Source organism: Phyllostomus discolor, chromosome 1 (assembly GCF_004126475.2).
Source record: "Phyllostomus discolor isolate MPI-MPIP mPhyDis1 chromosome 1, mPhyDis1.pri.v3, whole genome shotgun sequence".
Taxonomy (NCBI): domain Eukaryota; kingdom Metazoa; phylum Chordata; class Mammalia; order Chiroptera; family Phyllostomidae; genus Phyllostomus; species Phyllostomus discolor.
In genome coordinates this window covers 146886085-146907311 of record NC_040903.2, presented here as the reverse complement: position 1 = coordinate 146907311, position 21227 = coordinate 146886085, and the positions used below count along the sequence as shown (strand labels likewise).

At 38.6% G+C, this 21227-nt stretch overlaps 1 pseudogene; it reads left to right on the top strand.

Annotated features, from left to right (window-relative positions):
• Positions 1–371: 371 nt before the first annotated feature.
• Positions 372–19317, top strand: LOC114490371 (annotated as a pseudogene).
• Positions 19318–21227: the final 1910 nt, after the last annotated feature.

Here is a 21227-nt window from a genome sequence, read left to right as displayed (position 1 = left end):
GCTATCTGATCAAGCCCTTATGAAGGAGTTTCTGGAATCCTATTTCAACCAGTAGGACTGAGGCTTTCCACACGGGAGCAGACAGATAGGTGCAGAGTGAAGCAGAGCAGACCAGAACAGACCAGACCTCACTGAGCTGTCTAGCTGAAGAGGGGCCTGGCCCCAGGGCTGCTTCATACCTGTACCGTATTACTACTGAGCTGTTTGCACTAAATAGTTTCCTTCTTCACCGCACCCCAAATTGGGGATTGTTGTTGGCATTGAAGTGGCACCAACAACCACCAATTGACAGCACTAAAGTCATTCATGTTCAGAGAGTACTTGCCCATAGTTCAAATCCTTGTATTTTATGACAATGCCTGTCTGGGGAGATGGAGATGAGAACCCAGAGGTCACAGGAACTTAGAGCAGGTAGTGGTTTTCACCTAAGGTAAGCATGAACCAGAATTAAACCTGACACCACTCAGAAGGACAACTGACATTTAGCCATCCCTGAAAGTTTGTGGTCACGGTTCAGCTGTTGCTCGGATTTGCACATACCATTTTCCCCAGTTTTTCCAATGTATTGTCTCCTTTTGGTTCAAAGGTATGTACCTTTCTATGAAGATTCTGCAATCCTCTTCCCTTTGTCCTCACTCATGAATGGACACATTCATACACACACGTACTCATAAACACACACGCTTCATGACACCATGGTGCTCAACAAAATTTTAAAATATTTTAATTCTCTAGGATAGACTATATTTAAGTCACAAAACATTCAATAAATTATGAAAATTTAAATCATACATGTCTTTTCCAATTACAAAGTAGTGAAACAGCAGAAGTAAAATTGTAAAGTCCTCAAAAACAAAGAAATTAAACTGTACACTTGTTAAAATATATTTTATTGATTATGCTAATACAGTTGTTCCATTTTTCCTCCTCTTTACTCCCCCCTGCCTTGCACTCCTCCCCCTCCCACTTACATTCCCTCACCTTAGTTCATGTCCATGGGTCATACATATAATTTATTTGGCTTCTCTATTTCCTATACTCTTCTTAACCTTCCCCTGTCTATCTTGAACCTACTGTTTGTTTATGTTTCTTATTCCCTGTACTTTTTACCCCATTATCCTCCCACCCCCTCCCTACTGACAACCCTCAATGTGATCTCCACATCTTTGAATCTACTCCTGTTCTAGTTGTTTGCTTAGTTTGTTTTTGTTTTTGTTTCTGTTTTTTTAGGTCTGGCTGTTGCTAGTTGTGAGTTTATCATTTTACTATTCATATTGTTGATCTTCTTCTTTTTCTTAGATAAGTCCCTTTAACATTTCATATAATAAGGGCTTGGTAATGATGAACTCCTTTAACTTTACTTTATCTGACAAGTACTTTATCTGCTCTTCCATTTTTAATGATAGCTTTGCTGGATAGAGTAATCTTGGATGTAGGTCCTTGCCTTTCATGACTTGGAATACTTCTTTCCAGCCCCTTCTTGCCTGCAAGGTTTCTTTTGAGAAATCAACTAATCATTTTATGGGAACCTTTTTGTAGGTAACTGTGTCCTTTTCTCTTCTTGCTTTTAAATTTCTCCCCTTCTCTTCAATCTTGGGTAATGTGATTATGATTTGCCTTGGTGTGTTCCTCTTTGGGTCCAACTTCTTTGGGACTCTCTGAGCTTCCTGGACTTCCTGCAAGTCTATTTCCTTTGCCAGATTGGGAAAGGTCTCCTTCGTTGTGTTTTCAAATAAGTTTTCCATTTCTTGCTTTCCCTCCTCTCCTTCTGGCACCCCCATGATTTGGAAATTAGAACATTTAAAGTTGTCCCAGAGGTTCCTAAGAATCTCCTAATTTTTTGAATTCGTGTTTCTTCTGTTCTGGTTGAATGTTTATTTCTTCCTTCTTCTCCAAATCATTGATTTGAGTCCCAGTTTCCTTCCCATCACTGTTGGTTCCCTGTACATCTCTCTTCATTTCACTTTGGAAGCCTTCACTTTTTCCTACATTTTGCGACCATCCTCAACCATTTCTGTGACACCCTGATTACCAGTGTTTTGAACTCTGCATCTGAGAGGTTGGTTATCTCTTCAACACTTAGTTGTATTTTTTCTGGAGCTTTGATCTGTTCTTTCTTTTGGGCCATAATTTTTTGTCTCAGTGCACCTCTTACATAGTAAGTTGTGGAGCCTTAGGTATTCACCAGGGCTAGGCAATGCACATCACTGCATTGTGGTGCTGCCTGTGGGGGAGGGGTCAGAGAGGGAACAATGCTTGCTGGGCTTCAGCTGGCTTTCCGTCACTTCCTCTGCTACCCACAAGCAAATTGTTCCCTTCTGGTGCTAATTCCCAGGTGCATGTGTTTGTATACATTCTAGGAGCCTGTGGCTTTCTCCAACAAACTTCTGAAAGTTTCTCCTGCCACTGCTGCAACCCCCACAGGTTTTCTCAGTCAGATGTTTTGAGGCTTTATTTCCCCACACTGGAACCCTGGGTGGCATGGTTTGTCTTACTTCCCAGTTGTTCCTCCCAGTTTATCTGCACACAACTGTGGGACCACCTGGTCCACCAGCAGCTGCCTTGCCACAGGTCTTCTCCACCCTGCTGCTCATCTCCTCCCCTCCTACCAGTCTAGGTGAATGCTTCTTCTTTAACTCCTTGGTTGTCAGACTTCCATCTAGTTCAATTTTCTGGCAGTTCTGGTCATTTTTTGGTTTTGAATTTGTTGTTGTCCTTCTTTTGCTTGTGTGAGGCAAAGTGTATCTACCTATGCCTCCATCTTGGCCATAGGTAGTAAACTGCACACTCTTAAATAACCAATAGGTCAAAGAAAAAAATTGCAAGGGATATTATTTTTTTAATCCTAAAACAGATGAAAATACAATATACTAAAACTTATAAAATGCAGAGAAAGTAGCACTAACAGAAGTATTTATAAGTAGAAAACCTAATATTTAAAAAGGAGAAAGAGCTCAAGTCAAAACCTAACTTTATATGTTAAGGAACTAAAAAAAGAAGAACAAACTAAATCCAAAGCTAGCAAATGAAATAACATAATGAAGATCACAGCAGAAATACATAAAATAGTAATTAGAAAATCAACAGAAAAATTAATAAAATCAAGAGCTGAGTTTTTTAAAAAATCAACAAAACTGACAAACATTTAAGCTAAGAAAAAAAAGAAAGAAGACTCAAATGAAATCAAAAAGTGGAGACTTTACAACTAAATATGTTAGAAATAAAAATGATTATTGAAACATACAATGAACAATCTCTTTTTTAAAAAAATGGTTAAACTCTGGGAGGAACATCAGAGGAGCAAGATAGACTGCACAAACCCGGGTTCCAGAATGAGGAAATAAAGCCTCAAAACTTCTGACTGAGAAAACCTGTGGGGGTTGAGGAGGCAGGAGAAATTCCCAGCCTCATAGGAGAGTTCGTTGGAGAGACCCACAGAATACTAGAACATACACAAACCCACCCACCCAGTTAAGCAACAAAATAAAAATAAGGTAACCAGGAACAAATTTAACCAAAAAGATAAATACCTGTACTGAAAATTATACATACTGAAGAAATTGAGGAAGATACAAATAAGTAGAAAAAATATGCTGTGTTCATGGATAGAAGAAATTAACATCATTAAAATGTCCATACTACCCAAAGCAATCTACAGATTCAATGCAACTCCTATTTAAACACCAATGGCATATCTCACAGATCAAGAACAAACATCCTAACAATTCATATGGAACCATAAAAGACACTGAATGTCCTCAGCAACCTTGAGAAAGAACAACAAAGTAGGAGGGATCACAATATCTGATATCAAATTGTATTACAAGGCCACTGTGATCAAAAGAGCATGGCACTGGCATAAGAACAGGCATACAGATCAATGGAACAGAATAGAGAGCCCAGAAATAAAACCACAACTTAATGGTCAATTAATATTTGACAAAGAAGGCAAGAACATACAAACAGATAAAGACAGTGTCTTCAATAAATGGTGTTGGGAATATCAGACAGACACATTCAAAAAAATAAAAATGAAATTAGACCACCAACTTACACCATACACAAGAATAAATTCAAAATGGATTAAAGACTTACATTTAAGATGTGAAACCATATAAATCTTAAAAGAAAAATAGGCACTAAAATCTCAGACATTTCTCATAGCAATGCTTTTGCCAGTATCTCTTCTTAGACAAGGAAAACAAAGGAAAAAAATAAATGGGACTACATCAAACTAGAAGTCTTTTGCACAGTGAAAGAAACCATCAACAAAAATGAAAAGGGAACACACTGAATGGGAGAACATATTTGCCAATAACACATCTGACATGGGTTTAATTTCCAAAATATATAAAGAATTTACACAACTCAACACCAGAAGGACAAACAATCAAATTAAAAAATGGGCAAAGAACCTGAATAAACACTTCTCCAAAAAGGATATATAGATGCCCCTTAGACATATGAACAGATGCTCAATATCACTAGTCATCAGAGAGTTGCAAATTAAAACCACAATGACATATCACCTCACATTTATCAAAATGGCTACCATCAATAAGTCAACAAACAACAAGTGCTGGCAAGGATGTGGAGAAAAGGGACCCTAGTGCACTATTGGTGAGAATATAGACTGGTGCAGCTACTGTGGAAAAAAGTGTGGAGTTTCCTCAAAAAAATTAAAAATGGAACTGCCTTCTGACACAGCAATCCCACTTCTGGAAATATATCTAAAAAAACCTGAAACACTAATTCAAAAGAATATATGTACCCCTATGTTCATAACAGTGTTATTTACAATAGCCAAGATCTGGAAACAGTGCAAGTGCTGAACAGTAGATGATTGGATTAAACAGTTGTAGTACATGTACATAGTAGAATACTACTCAGTCATTTAAGAAAAAAGAAAGCTTCTGGTCAAGATGGCAATGTAGACAGACAGGACTCACCTCTTTACACAACCACATCAAAATTACAACTAAAATGTAGAATGACCATCACTCAGGAATGTCAGAAATCAAGCTGAATGGAAGTCTGACAACTACAGAAACCACATCCATCCAGACTGATAGAGGGGGCATGGACACAGAAAAGGCTGGCCCTACACCCATGTGGATAAAAATGCAGGAGGGATATACCAAGAGCAAGGAGTCCAGACCCCCCATTTCAGGAATCCAGTACCAAGAAGATAAGTCCCCACAACTTCTGGCTGGGAAAACCAGCAGGGATTGAGTCAGTGGAGGAGGCTGCTGGAACCCTAAGCAGTTTGTCTTAAAGAACCCACATTCAACCTCACTCCCTCTGAGCTCCAGCACTGGGGTGGCAGCTTGAAGAGAACCAGGGTATACAGGAAAAGACTGATGTATCTAGCATCGAGGCAAGCAGAAGCCATTGCCCCTTGGCTGAGGACACCGCCCCCCGCCCCCCCCACACACACCGACAGAGCCAGTAGGCTACAGCCATATATGTGACTACATCAGCCTGGCTAACACTGTGGGACCCACCTTGTAGATCCATAAAGGTCCTACCCCATCCAAGTTACAGGCCCATCCAAGCTATTTTTCCATAAGGATTACTGGTGTTGGCTCCTAAATCCCCTCAACAAGCAACAGCTGGCTTCAGTGAGCCCTAGTGGCAGCCAGATTAGAGTCTCAGCTTGGCTTCAGTGGGGAATCTCCAAGCCCAACACAAGTAGCAACCATCTCAGATTGCTTTATAGCTCAGGAGGGGCCCTGGGCAAAACATAGGTGAGGGATGACCTTGACTTTCACAACCAGGTAAACCACAGGATCAGTGCAGCCAGTGGACAGCTACAGACCAGGTCAGAGCACCACCATCCTGCCCCTGCACAGCTGATCCTCCACAGGATCAGGGCAGAAGTTGGTGGTCAGCAGTCACAGCCAGTCCTTGCAGCTTACTGGCCTGAGTAAATCCTTCCTATCAATCTGCCAACAAGAACCAAGACTCAATTACAAGAGGAGGGTGTACTCAGTCCACACTAAGGGTGCAGCTGGAGTACCCAGCTTGGATGATAAGAGAGTCTGTTCCATGGACCCAACAGAATACCTACTACATTAGGCCACACTACCAAGGCAGGGAGTCATAGTAGCTCTACCTAATACATACAGACAAACACAGGGATGCTGCCAAAATGAGACAAAGAAACATGGCCCAAATGAAAGAACAGATCAAAACTCCAGAAAAAGAGCTAAACAAAATGGAGATAAGCAATCTATCAGATGCAGAGTTCAAAACGCTGTTTATTAAGATGCTCAAGGAACTTAGTGAGGACCTCAGCAGCATAAAAAAGACCCAGTCAGAAATGAAGGACACTAATTGAAATAAAGAACAATTTACAGAGAAACAACAGTAGAATGAATGAAAGCAAGAATCAAATCGATAATTTGGAACAAAAGTAAGCAAAAAACAACCACGCAGAACAAGAAGAAAAAGGAATCCAAAAAAAAAAAATGAGGATAGTATAAACAGCTTCTGGGACAACTTTAAGTTGTCCAACATTCACCTCTATGGGCGCCAGAAGGAAAGAAAAGAGCAAGAATTTGGAAATCTATCTGAAAAAGCACGAAAGAAAACTTCCCTAATTTGGTGAAGAAAATAGACATGCAAGTCCAGAAAGTGCAAAGAGTCCCAATTGTGATGGATACAGAGAGGCCCACTCCAAAGACACATCATTTTTAAAAGGCCAATGGTTAAAGAAAAGGATTCTTTTTTATTGTATTCATTTATTTTCAAACTTAAACCATTTCTTTTTTTATTGCTGTTCAAGTACAGTTGTCTGCATTTACCCTCCATCACTCCACCCCACCCCAGCCATCCCCACCTTCCTCCCCTGAGCTCACCCACCCTTGGTTTTTCCCATGTGTCCGTTATTGTTGTTCCTGAAAACCCTTCACCCTTTTTCCCCCATCAGCCCCTCCCACCTCCTGTCTGGTTACTGTCAGTTTGTTCTTTATTTCAATGTCTCTGGTTATATTTTGCTTGCTTGTTTATTTTGATTAGGTTCCACATATAGGTGAGATCATATGGTATTTGCCTTTCACCACCTGGCTTATTTCATGTAGCATAATGCTCTTCAGTTCCATCCATGCTGTCACAAAGGATGGAACTGCTGTATAGTATTCCATTGTGTAAATGTACCATAGTTTTTTGATCCATTCATTTACCAATGGGCACTTAGATTGCTTCCACCACTTGGCTATTGTAAAACGTGCTGCTACGAATATTGAGGTGCATAGGTTCTTTTTGACTGGTGTTTCAGGGTTCTTAAGATATAATTCCAGCAGTGGAATTGCCAGGTAAAAAGACAGTTCCATTTTTGTTTTCTGAGGAAATTCCATAGTGTTTTCCACAGTGGCTGCACCAGTCTGTACTCCCACCAACAGTGCACTAGGCTCCCTTTTCTTCACATCCTCTCAAACACTTGTTTGTTGATTTGTTTATGATGGACATTCTTACCAGTGTGGAGTGGTATCTCATTGTGGTTTTAATTTGTCCATAGTTCATACTACCCAATGCAATTTATAGATTCAATGCAATCCCTGTTAAGGTACCAATGACATATTTGACAGGTATAGAACAAACATTTCAAAAATGTATATAGAACCATAAACAACCCCTAATAGCCACAGCAATTTTGCAAAAGAAGAACAAATTAGGAGGGATCATAATACCTGATATCAAAGTGTATTACAAGGCCACTGTAATCAAAACAGCCTGGTACTGGCATGAGAACAGACACATAGACCAATGGAACAGAATAGAGAGCCCAGAAATAAACTCTCTGGTCAATTAATATTCAACAAAGGGGGCAGAAGCATAAAATGGAGTAAAAATATTCTCTTCAATACATGGTGTTGGCAAATCTGGACAGCTAAACACAAAAAAATGAAACTCGATCACAACTTACACCACACACAAAAATAAATTTAAGGTGGATAAGAGAGGCTCTTATAAATGAGAGAAAGAAAAAAAAATGAGAGAAAGGCCCTGGCTGCTGTGGCTCAGTGGACTGATCACCAGACTTCGAAGCAAAGGGTCACCAGTTTGATTCCTAGTCAGGGCACATGCCTGGGTTGCCACCCAGGTCTCCAGTAGGGGGTGCATGAGAGGCAACCACACATTGATGTTTCTCTCCCTTTCTTTTTCCCTCCCTTCCTCTTTCTCTAAAAATAAATAAATAAAAATCTATTTTTTAAAAGCAAGAGAAAAGTAGTTAAACCAAGAGAAAAGAAGTTAGTTACTGGAAGGTTGCCAGATGTGAGGCGGGGTGGGGGTGAAAGGCGGAAATGAATGAAGAAGTGAGGGATTCAGAAGTACAAATAGGTAGTTACAGAATAGCCATGGGGATGTAAAGTACAGTGTAATAAATTGAGTAACCAAAGAACTTACATGCATGACCCAGGGACATGAACAATGGTGGGGGGGATTGCCTGAGGGAGTAGGGGTCACTGGGTGGAGGAGGACAAAGGTGAAAAAATCAGTACAACTGTAATAGCATAATCAATAAAATATGATTTTTTAAAGAAAAGAAATCTTACCTTTTACAACAGCATGGATGGACCTATAGATTATGTTAAGTGAAATAAGCCAGTCAGAGAAAGAAAAATATCATAAGATTTCACTCATATGTGGATTCTGTGTGTGGAATCTAATGAATAAAATAGAAACAGAGGCATGGATCAGACTGACAGCTGACAGAGGGGAAAGAGATTGAGGGACTGGATGAAAGAAGGTAAAGAGATTAATCCCAAAACATATATACATAACACATTGACACAGACAACGATGTGGTGATAGTGGTGATAGCCAGAAAGAAAGGAGGGTGGGGGCTAGGTGGAGGTGGACAAAAGAGGGGAAAATGGAGATGAAAGAGATTTTGCTTGGAGTGATGCATGTACAATGCAGTGCACAATGATGTTTTGAGTTGTACACTTGAAACCCGCATGGTTTTGTGAGCCAAAATCACTCTGATAAATTCAGTGGCTTTTTTTTCCAAGTCCTTTTTGCAGATGGCCAGAGGAAGGCCTTTTCCACCTATGGATCATATCTGACAGTGGTATGCTTATTCTTCAGGACTCTTTTGGAAACGGATGAGAGCCCCACAGCTGATAACCCAGCTGAAATTCAGAAGATTATGACTTTGCTCTATTCAGTGGTGACTCCCTTCTTAAACTCCATGATTTACAGCTTACAAACCATTCTCTGATTTCTCTTCAGATCATATAAATCTTTCACCTTCCACAGCTTACAAACCAAGGAGATGACAGCTGCCTTGAAGAAAGTTCTGAGAACAGAATGAGCATATGCTAATCTACACAAGACCAAAGCAAACCATTGTCCAGGCATCAAAGACTAATAAAGACTTGATTCGCTGCTGCTGATTTTCCAATGCACACATTAAAGAAGATACTTCTAGCCCTGGCTGGCATAGCTCAGTGGATTGAGCACAGGCTGCAAACCAAAGCATCACAGGTTCGATTCCCAGTCAGGGCACATGCCTGGGTTGCAGGCCATGGCCCCCAGCAACCACACATTGATGTTTCTCTCTCTCTCTCTTCCCCCACCTTCCCTCCCTAAAAACAAATAAATAAAATCTTTCAAAAAAAGAAGATACTTCTCAGTGGGATCCCCCAACATTTCATTCTTCAACTAACCTGGCAGAGCTAAACTATAGTTGATTTATATTACATTACAAATGTGACACCAATATTTTCAACATGGGTAACTCCAGTAGCTGGTGACATGAGGGCATATATCAGTGCATTTCATTCTGTTTTAATTTTGATTTCCAGGGGTTGGAGTGGAATGTAGAACAAGAACAGTTATCCCAGGTGAATCATTGGAGTACTCAAGGCAGTAAGAATGGATACATTAGGATATCAAATCATCTGTGAAGTTCATTTATCCATCTTTCTATATACCATATTCCACAGCTAACTGAAATTTCACTCCAGCACAAATGTCAAAAGGTCTTGGGTGTTATGAAGTCAAATGGTCAGGTGGGAGTTAAGGCTTATGAGGCCCGGTTTCAGGTCAAAACCATGAATTGGAGTTATATTTCTTTGGTTCACAGGCTGGTACTCAATCCACTGAGCCACACCAGCCAGGGATGGAACTATATTTCACTTCTTTATGCCAAGAATGTCCTAGCTAATGAGTAGAATAAGTCGGTTTCATGTCTCAGGTCTCTGCCTACTGTCTTAAAAAGCCCAAAATACCTCATTTACGTCAAATAAAGTTTGCTATCACTCTACTGCCATTCAGGGCCACAGCATGAAGTTAGGCACCTTGTGAAACACACAGCTCAAGGGTGCCCCATCCATGTAGAGGTATGACTGTACAGATGTAGGTGGCAGGCGTCTTGATTGCTTTTATAAGGTTCTAAAAGGGGAGGTATTTTAGTTTCCATGTCAATCATGCACCCTAGAACAGAGCACACTGTTACTAATATAAATGATGAATACACATTTGTTAAATGCTAAAATTAATAAGTGGAAAATATACTACAATTTAAATTTAGCATTCAACTTTTTTATTGCAAACCCAGTACCTATATCTTCCGATCAAAAATGACAGCATGTGGTCTGGCAGATATAGGCGTAGTTTATGGGAAATATATTTGAATTTACAACTCTCCTAGAAATTTTTATATCTATGGTCATTGTAATTATAGTCCATCGAACTAAATTGCTTGGACAAAATTTTGACTTTTACAGAAATCATGTTCATTAGAAAGACTATTTTTCATCATTCTAAAAATATTATAAATTAATATAAATATCCAAAATCACCTTGGCAATTAAACATTTACCCTCTGGGTTTGCTCCTGTTTAACCAAATATTGAGAAGCAGCCCCCTTACTCTCTGCAGATTGTATAAATGGCACAGGATACAATTTTGTGAGCATCTTAACAGTGATATTAATAAATAATATGGTCAATTATCCTACTGTTATAGTAACTATATTACCATATTTAAAATATTGGATCTAAGATGGTGTCAGAGTAGGAAGGAGCAGATTTGGCTTTCCTCTGCTCAGGGGAGAGAGTCCTGACCGATCTTTGGAGTGGAAAGGCAAGCAACCAACATACTTCAGCATTTTTGAGAACGGAGGACCAAGGATTGTGGCAGAACCGAAAGAACAAAGAACAGATCGCTGCATCAAGAAGAACCAGCCTCAACACAACCTGCCCTCACCAGCACAACAAAATATAGAAGGTGGTGGACAGAGTGACCCACATTTAACCAGCTGGCGGGAAGGAACCACCAAAGAAAGACTCAACAACAATCAGAACCCAAAGGCAAACACAAAGCCAACTTAAACAACAGCCCAAGACCAGCGAGCTTGGGGGGTCAAGGAAACAGTACCACTGAAACTCACTGCTACTCTACTAAAGAAGTTCACATCATAAACCGAGGGAGCCAGAACAGATCAATATAAGAAGCTGAGGTGAACAAGAAGAGTCTCACAAACAATGGGAAGACAAAGAAATACTCCCCAAATGAAAGGAAAGGAGGAAGCCTCAAAAAGAATGCTAAATGAAACAGAGGCAATTCAACTATCAGATATTGAATTCAAAGCAGTGATTGTCAGGAAGCTCAATGAGCTCACAATGAGCTACGAGAAACTACAGGGAAACTACAATGAACTCAATGAAAACTACATCAGCATAAAAAAGGAAATAGAAACTCTCAACAAGGGCCAAGAGGAAATGAAGAATACAATCTCTGAAATGAAGAACACAGTAGAAGGAATGAAAAGCAGGATCGATGAAGCAGAAGATTGGATCAGCGAGCTAGAGGACAAAATAGAAGAAAACACCCAGAAAGAGCAAGAAAGGGAAAAGAGGCTCAGAAAGAATGAAGAGGGATTAAGAGAAATGCAAGACAATATGAAACGTAATAATATCCGTATAATAGGGATACCAGAAGGAGAAGAAGAAGAACAAGGGATAGAAAACCTAGTTGAACAAGTGATGATGGAAAACTTCCCTAATTTGATGAGACAAAAAGTCACACAAATACAGGAAACACAGAGAGTCCCAATCAAGAGGAACCCAAGGAGGCCCACCTCAAGACACATCATAATTAAAATGGCAAAATTTCAAGACAAAGAGAGAATCTTAAAGGCAGCAAGGGAGAAGAAGGAAGTAACATACAAGGGGGCCCCAATAAGGCTAACAGCTGACTTCTCAATGGAAACACTCCAAGCCAGAAGAGAATGGCAAGAAATAATCCAAGTAATGAGAACCAGAGGCCTGCAACCACGACTACTTTACCCAGCAAGGCTCTCAATTAAGATAGAAGGCCAAATAAGAAGCTTCTCAGACAAAAGAAGTCTAAAAGAATACACCTCCACTAAACCAGCTCTGCAAGAGATGCTGAAGGGACTGCTTTAAGGAAAGAAAGGAAAAGAGAGAGTGAGAGAGGATCACACGTACATAAAAGGCAATGAATAAGTACCTATCAATAATAACCTTAAACGTAAATGGACTAAACGCTCCAATCAAAAGACATAGAATAGCTGATTGGATAAGAAAACATGACCCACACATATGCTGTCTACAAGAGACCCACCTCAGGGTAAAAGATCTGCACAGGTTGAAAGTGAAGGGCTGGAAACAAATTTTCCAAGCAAATGGACAGGAGAAAAAAGCCGGGGTAGCAATACTCATATCTGACAAAATAGACTTCCAAAGAAGATCCATAAAGAGAGACCCAGAAGGTCATTTCATAATACTCAAGGGAAGAATTCACCAAGAAGACATAAACATAGTAAATATATATGCACCCAACATAGGAGCACCTAAATACATAAAGAAAATCTTAGAGGACTTCAAGAAAGATATGGACAGCAACACAATTATTGTGGGGGATTTTAACACCCCTCTATCAAAAATGGACAGATCTTCCAAACAAAACATCAACAAAGATATTGTGGCATTGAACAATACCCTAGACGAATTGGGCTTTACTGATATTTACAGAACCCTCCATCCCAAAGAAGCTAAATACACATTTTTTTCAAATGTACGTGGAACATTTTCAAAGATTGACCACATGATAGGACACAAAACAAGCCTCAACAATTTCAAAAACATTGAAATCATACCAAGCAATTTCTCGGATCACAAGGGTCTGAAACTAGAAACCAACCACAAGGAAAAAAACCCAAAACACTCAAATTCATGGAGATTAAACAGCATGCTATTAAACAATGAATGGGTCAAGAATGATATTAGGGAAGAAATCAAACGGTTTTTGGAAACAAATGAAAACGAACTCACAACAACCCAAAACTTATGGGACACAGCCAAGGCAGTCCTGAGAGGGAAGATCATAGCGATACAGGCCCACCTAAAAAAGTTAGAAACATTTCAATCAAACAATCTAACCCTACGTCTACAAGAACTCGAGGAACAACAACAAAGACAGCCCAGAGCAAGCAGAAGGAAGGAAATAACCAAGATCAGAGCAGAATTAAATGACATAGAGACTAAAAGCACAATTCTAAAGATCAATGAATCCAAGAGTTGGTTCTTTGAAAAGATAAACAAAATCGACAAGCCTTTAAGCAGACTCATCAAGAAAAAAAGAGAGAAAACCCAAATAAACACAATCAGAAATGAAAGAGGAGAGATTACAACAGATACCACAGAAATACAAAGGATTATAACAAATTACTACAAAGAGCTGTATGCCAAGAAATTTGAAAACCTAGATGAAATGGACAAATTTCTAGAAAAATATAATCTTCCAAAACTCAATAAAATGGAAGCAGAAAGCCTCAACAAACCAATAACAGCAAAAGAAATCGAAGCAGTAATCCAAAAACTTCCAACACACAAAAGCCCTGGACCAGATGGTTTCACAGGAGAATTCTACAAAGCATTTAAGGAAGAACTAACACCTATCCTTCACAGACTATTTCAAAAAATCCTAAAAGATGGAAGACTACCAAACTCTTTTTATGAGGCCAACATCATCTTAATCCCAAAACCAGATAAAGACACAACAAAGAAAGAAAACTACAGGCCAATATCGCTGATGAACATTGACGCTAAAATCCTCAACAAGATACTGGCAAACCTCATCCAACAGTACATTAAGAAGATCCTACACCATGACCAAGTTGGATTCATTCCAGGTATGCAAGGATGGTACAATATACGCAAATCAGTAAATGTAATACATCACATAAACAAAAGCAAAGACAAAAACCACGTGATCATATCAATAGATGCAGAAAAAGCATTTGATAAGGTACAGCACCCATTTATGATAAAAACACTCAGTAAAGTGGGAATAGAGGGAGCATTCCTCAACATAATAAAGGCCATATATGAGAAACCTACAGCCAACATTATATATACTCAATGGGCAAAAATTAAAATCTTTTCCATTAAGAACAGGAACAAGACAAGGATGTCCACTTTCACCACTTCTATTCAATATAGTACTGGAGGTTCTAGCCACAGCAATCAGACAAGAAAAAGAAATAAAAGGAATCCAAATCGGAAAGGAGGAAACAAAACTGTCACTGTTTGCAGATGACATGATAGTGTACATAGAAAATCCTATAGACTCCACCAAAAAACTGCTTGACCTAATAAATGAATTTGGTAAAACAGCGGGATACAAAGTCAATATCCAGAAATCAAAGGCATTTCTGTACACCAACAATGAAACAGCAGAAGCAGAAATCAAGAAAAAAATCCCATTTGAAATAGCAAAAAGGAAAATAAAATACCTAGGAATAAACCTAACCAAAGAGGTAAAAGACCTGTATTCAGAAAACTACATAACACTGAGGAGAGAAATCAAGGAAGACACAAACAAATGGAAACATATACCGTGTTCATGGATTGGAAGAATTAATATCATTAAAATGTCCATACTACCAAAAGCAATCTACACATTCAATGCAATACCGATTAAAGTACCAATGGCATATTTCACAGACATAGAACAAACACTTCAATAATTTATATGGAACCATAAACGACCCCGAATAGCTGCTGCAATTTTGAGAAAGAAGAGTAAAGTAGGAGGAATCACAATACCTGACACTAAACTATACTACAAGGCCACTGTAATCAAAACAGCCTGGTACTGGCATAAAAACAGGCACATGGACCAATGGAACAGAACAGAGAGCCCAGAAATAAACCCAAGCCTCTATGGTCAATTAATATTTGACAAAGGAAGCAGCAACATAAAATGGAATAAAAATAGCCTCTTCAACAAATGGTGTTGGGAGAACTGGACAGCTACGTGCAAAAAAAATGAAACTCAAGCACCAACTTACACCTTATACAAAAATAGATTCAAGGTGGATAAAAGACTTAAATATAAAGCGTGACACCATTAAAGTCCTAGAAGAGAACGTAGGTAGGAAAATCTCAGATATTTTACGCAAAAACTTTTTCACTGACTTGTCTCCTAGAGCAAGGGACATAAAGGAAAGAATAAACAAATGGGACCTCATCAAAATTAAAAGCTTTTGCACAGCTAAGGAAAACAGTATCAAAATAAAAAGAGAACCAACTGTATGGGAAAACATATTTGCTAATGATACCTCAGACAAGGGTTTAATCTCCAAAATATATAAAGAACTTACACGACTCCACCCTAAGAAGACAAGTAACCCAATTAAAAAATGGGCAAAGGACTTGAACAGACACTTCTCCAAGGAGGACATACAGAAAATCCAAAGACACATGAAGCGATGTTCAATATCGCTAGCCATCAGAGAGATGCAGATTAAAACCACAATGAGATACCACTTCACACCAGTCAGAATGGCCATCATAAACAAAGCAACAAACAACAAGTGTTGGAGAGGATGTGGAGAAAGGGGGTCCCTAGTGCACTGTTGGTGGGACTGCAGACTGGTACAACCATTATGGAAAGCAGTTTGGAACTTCCTCAGAAAACTAAAAATGGATCTGCCTTTTGACCCAGCAATTCCATTGCTGGGACTCTATCCTAAGAACACTAAAACACCAATACAAAAGAACCTTTGCACCCCGATGTTCATAGCAGCACAATTTACAATAGCTAGGTGCTGGAAGCAACCTAGATGCCCATCAGTAAATGAATGGATCAAAAAACTATGGTACATTTACACAATGGAATTCTATGCAGCAGAAAGAAAGAAAGAGCTCATACCCTTTGCAACAGCATGGATGGAGCTGGAAAGCATTATGCTAAGTGAAACAAGCCAGGCAGTGAAAGACAAATACCACATGATATCACTTTTAACAGGAATCTAAACAACAAAACAAAACAAAACAAAAAACTAGCAAAATATAACCAAAGACACTGAAATAGGGGGTAGTCTGACAGTGGCCAGAGGGGAGAGAAGAGGGAATTTCAGGGGGGAATGGGTAGGGATTACAGGAACAAATTTGGAGGACACATGGAGAAAAACTAGGGGTGGGGGGTAATGGGGGGAAGGGGGGAGGGTTGGGTGGAGGGGCTGGAACGGGAGTAGGGGGGAGAAAACTGTACTTGAACAATGATTGAAATTAAAAAATAAAATAAAATAAAATAAAATAAAATAAATAAAAAAATAAAATAAAAAAATATTGATGGTGGCTCCCAGCCAAATACTTTGAACTTTAACCAGGAAACTTTAGGACTCAGAAATAAGCCTGGACCAATAGTTTTAGGAAGGTTGTTAGTAAAACATCTGAGTTTATATAGTTGTCTCAACTCCTAACTCATCCTACAGAGAAAGATCTTTCTGGTCTCTGTATATTCTAAGGCCACCCTTTTACTGATTATTTAATTTATAAATTAAATATCGGGTAAAAAAGCAAGGTGAATGGACAAGTTATGGTGTTTAGGGCTTTATTCCTAGCAAAAATGAAGTCGTGTGTGTTTTTTAAATCTTCACCTAAGAATATGTTTATTGATTCTGGAGAGAGAGGGAGAGGGGGGGGGGGGGCGGGGAGAGAGAGAGAGAGAGGAAGAGGGAGAGAGAGAGGGAGAGGGAAAGAAGCATGGATATGAGAGCGAAACATCACTTGGCTACCTCCTATATGCACCCCGATGAGGGGAATCGAATCTGCAGCCTACATATGTGCACTGAGGGGATCAAAGCCACAACTTTTTGGTGTACAGGACAATACTGCAACCAACTGGCCAACCCAGCCAGGGCAAGGCACACAGTTTTATATACTAGAAAAAATGGACATACCTAGCTGCAAGGTACTCCAAGAGCCCAACTGTGATGGAGAATAGTGCAGCTTAGGGGGAAACAAGCCACAGAAAAATGGTGGCCTCCAAAAGAAATCATGTATAGGGGACATAGTAGCTGCCATCAGTTATTTAAGGCCCACACCCTTGCCACACTGAAAGCAGAATTAGACTTTATTTGTGTAGCTTCAACAAAGGAGAGTCCCAGGATCAATATGTATAAATAATAAAGGAGACAGATGTTCCTCAACTTAAAGAAATACTTTGAGAGAACCAGAACTCCTCAAGAGGGGAATGGGGTAAATTATTCAGCAAATCCAGATGCTGTGTAGTGGGAACTAGATACATAGTTTTCAAACCATTTTACAGATCCCTGAGTGTTGTGCGAACGCTCCCCGAGAGCAGCAAAAGCAAGGAGGCTCAACTCTCATCCACAGTTCCATTCCTATCTGCTTTTTATTGAACTTCTATCTGTGAAACTCTAAGGAGGCAAATTAAGGAAGCTAGTTTCACTTCATATTTATATTCAATTTTGTTTCAAAGTAAAAGGATGTATCCAAAGTTTATACCTGTATATAGGATATCAACAGGGTAATGATTTTAACACGAAAGAGGAACATTACTGAAACTCCAGATTATAGGAATATTTTAAATGAAGTGAGGATTGTTCCAAACCAGTCTCCAAATGGGCCAGTGTTTCTAGGAGTTACTGATTTTGCACATTTAAAGAAATCCCTTAAATCTCTGTAAACTTCAGTTTTATAATCTGTAAAAGAGAAGGATAAAGCACACCTCCCTATAGTTCAAAAGGCCATTAGGAAAATCAAATGAGATAATGTGTACAAAAATACTTTGTACATTTTCAAGCAAGTAATAAATTGCTTAATTAATTAATAATTTATTAATTAGTAAATTAATAAATTTACTAATAAGTAAAACCTACAAATGTTCATTTTCATTCTTCAGTTACTTCTGTTTCTCTAACAGCTTTGGGATTCCAGAATACAATGCATTTTGTAACTCTGTTTGTCTTCCAGGTTTTTCTGGTCCGGGGGAAATGCAGAGCTGCTGCTTCTCATTAATCCTGGTAGTCTACTTTCTGACCCAGCTAGGTAGGGAATGGGGCTATTGTCTGTGCAGTGAAGTGGGACAAGCGGCTTCACACACCCATGTACACCCTCCTGGGAAACTGCCTTCTGAGAGATCTGGCACATTTCCTCCACTATTCCAAACATGCTGGTCAACATCCTCTTTTATACCAAGGCCATGTCCTTCACTGGCTGCTTGCTCCAATTACATTTATTATTTTCACTGGGCACAACAGTGTTTCTTCTTATCGGTATCACTTAATCCTAAACTAGGCTTCTGATTAGTACCTAGCCATCTGTCACCCACTACATTACCCCTCCAGCATGACTGGGAAGTTCTGTGTGATCCGGGTCTGTGGTTGCTGGTTGAGTCGATTTCTCAGCTATCCAGTCCCCATGGTCTTTATCTCCCAATATCACTGACTGCTTTCTGAGTGACCCAGGCCCATTGCTCGCAGTGTCTTGCACCCCTGCTCCTTCCACTGAGCTTACCTTCTACACCTCCAACTCAATGATTATCTTTGGGCCCCTCCTTTCCATCTTGGGATCTTACACTCTGGTACTCAGAGTTGTGCCTCGTGTTCCCTCTGGCAATGATCAAACTAAAGATTTCTCCATATGTGGGTCCCACCTAATGGTGGAGTCTCTATTCTGTGGAAATCTTTGGTGTTGTATGTGAGCCCAACATCAGGGAACCCAGCAGGGATGCAGAAGATCATCACTTTCATAAACTTAGCAGCAACCCCTCTCTTAATTTTTTAAATTAAATGTATTGGGTAACATTAGTTCATAGAATTATAAGAAATACATTCATCATGTATTTCTATGATACACAACCTGTATATTCTGGTACAGCCACTATGGAAAGCAGTATGGAGGCTCCTCAAAAAAATTCAGAATATCGTTATCATACGACTCCACTCTTAAATCCCCTTACCTAGAGTCTCTAAACAAAGACATGAATGATACCTGAAAGAAAGTCCTGGGATTAAAGACAGCTGTTTAAATATGAGTTGCATTTTTTTGGTCATGAATAAAATATTTTATAGTCAGCTTTATTAAAGTTTTACATTTATGGCTTCTGGCTTTTGTGATATGCTTACAAAGTGAGTCTTTTTCTACTCCAAATTTGTGAGAGGGAAAATTCTTATGGTTTCCTCAGCTACTTTTATGATTTCTGCCTTCAAGTTTTCTTCATAAAAATTTTTTTGTATTTCTTGTTAAGATCATTTACAGGTATTTTGTCACTTTTACTGTTATTGTATGTGGATCCCATCTTTTATCAGATCTCTTAATTTATTTCAATATATTAAGGCTAGCGATTTTTGTATGTTAATTTTTTAGTCAGTCACCATACTAAATTCTCTAAATTTCAATATGTTTTTAATTATCTTGAAATTTTTAGGCATCTAATTGTATTACTTAAAAATAGTGATAATTCAATATCTCCCTCTCTAATGTGATTTTTTTTATTTATTTATTTTTTAAAATTATTTTTTAAAAGCTGTCTTTACATATAAATAAAATCTATGAGTCAATTTTTAAAAAATGCAACAATATGAGAAAATGGAAAAGAGATGCAAACAGAGAGTTGGAAAAGGAATTACAAGTGGCTTTTAAATATTGTTTAAAAGATTGAAATCTTTGAAAAGATTGTCAGTCTTACTCATAGTAAGTAAAATGTTAATTAAAGCTATGAGATCAGCAGAAAACTTAGTGATATACTTTTGTTGGGTGAATGTTATCACTCATACGTTTTTTATAGGATTATAGTTCAATTTGACATCTACGGAGGACAATTTAGCAATGTCTATCAAAATCACAATGACATTTATACTTTAACTCTGTAATCCCACTAATAGGAATTTAACCTGTAGTTATATTTTCGCATATGTGAAATAATGTACAAAATTTTTTGTTGTTTTTTATAACAATAAAATTTAGAGACAAGTTAAATGTTTAAAAAAAAGAAAGAAAGAAATTCCTGGGATTAAGAATTAACCAAAACTTAGATATTTTTGAAAGAGAAGAAGAATTTGCCACTTCTGACCTAAGTTATTTATAACAACAATAGAAAATGGCTTCAGTAAGTCGTGTTCTGGCTTACACTTAAGTAGAGAGAGAGACTTATTTTTTACAGTTCTTGGCAGTTCAAGTTCAGCTTATTGAGATAAATGTTCAATAAAACATTTTAAACATGCGAGACCTCACTGAGTAATTATATGGTGTTATTATAATATATGCTCTTCTGTGACGTACCTCTCCTGGTTCAATCCCAGCTGGTGGAAGGAATCAAATGCATGTGTACTTGCAGCCTTTCAAGAGAGGGTGCAATCTTCTAAATTAAAAAATAAATATTCTTAAAGACAATGGATCAAGGTGCCACCAAAACAAAACAAAACACCCAGTAATGGACATTTCCCATTGTTTGAGGCTTTCACACCAAAAACAGAGTATGTTTCATACCTCTCTCACTTAGAGATAAAGTACAAACTTTTCTTCCTGTCATCAAAGACTTCATTCAATAGACTGTTCCATCAGTCTTCTCTCTTATTGATCCACCACCTCAGCCCTGCACTTTACAATGATCAGTCTTGTTGCTTTACTTTAAATACATTTTCTCCCAACTACGCATCTTTGCTCATAGTTCTTCCTCCCCAAATCAATTGTGACAAACCCAATATTACTTGTAATATGAAATAACAATGCCCTAAACATATTTTTATGCCTTTCAGAAAGCTGTAGAGCAAAGTTTCAGAGAAAATAATCCCAACAAAAATTGCTATTTTTTGTGCCCAAACCCCATGCTGAAACACCAAAGTTATCAGCTGAGAAGACCAAGTTACTGAAAATAAGAGGAGATCCATTTGGTTTCCCGTTTGGAAAATAAGAGGAGATGCCATACTGAGAATGAAA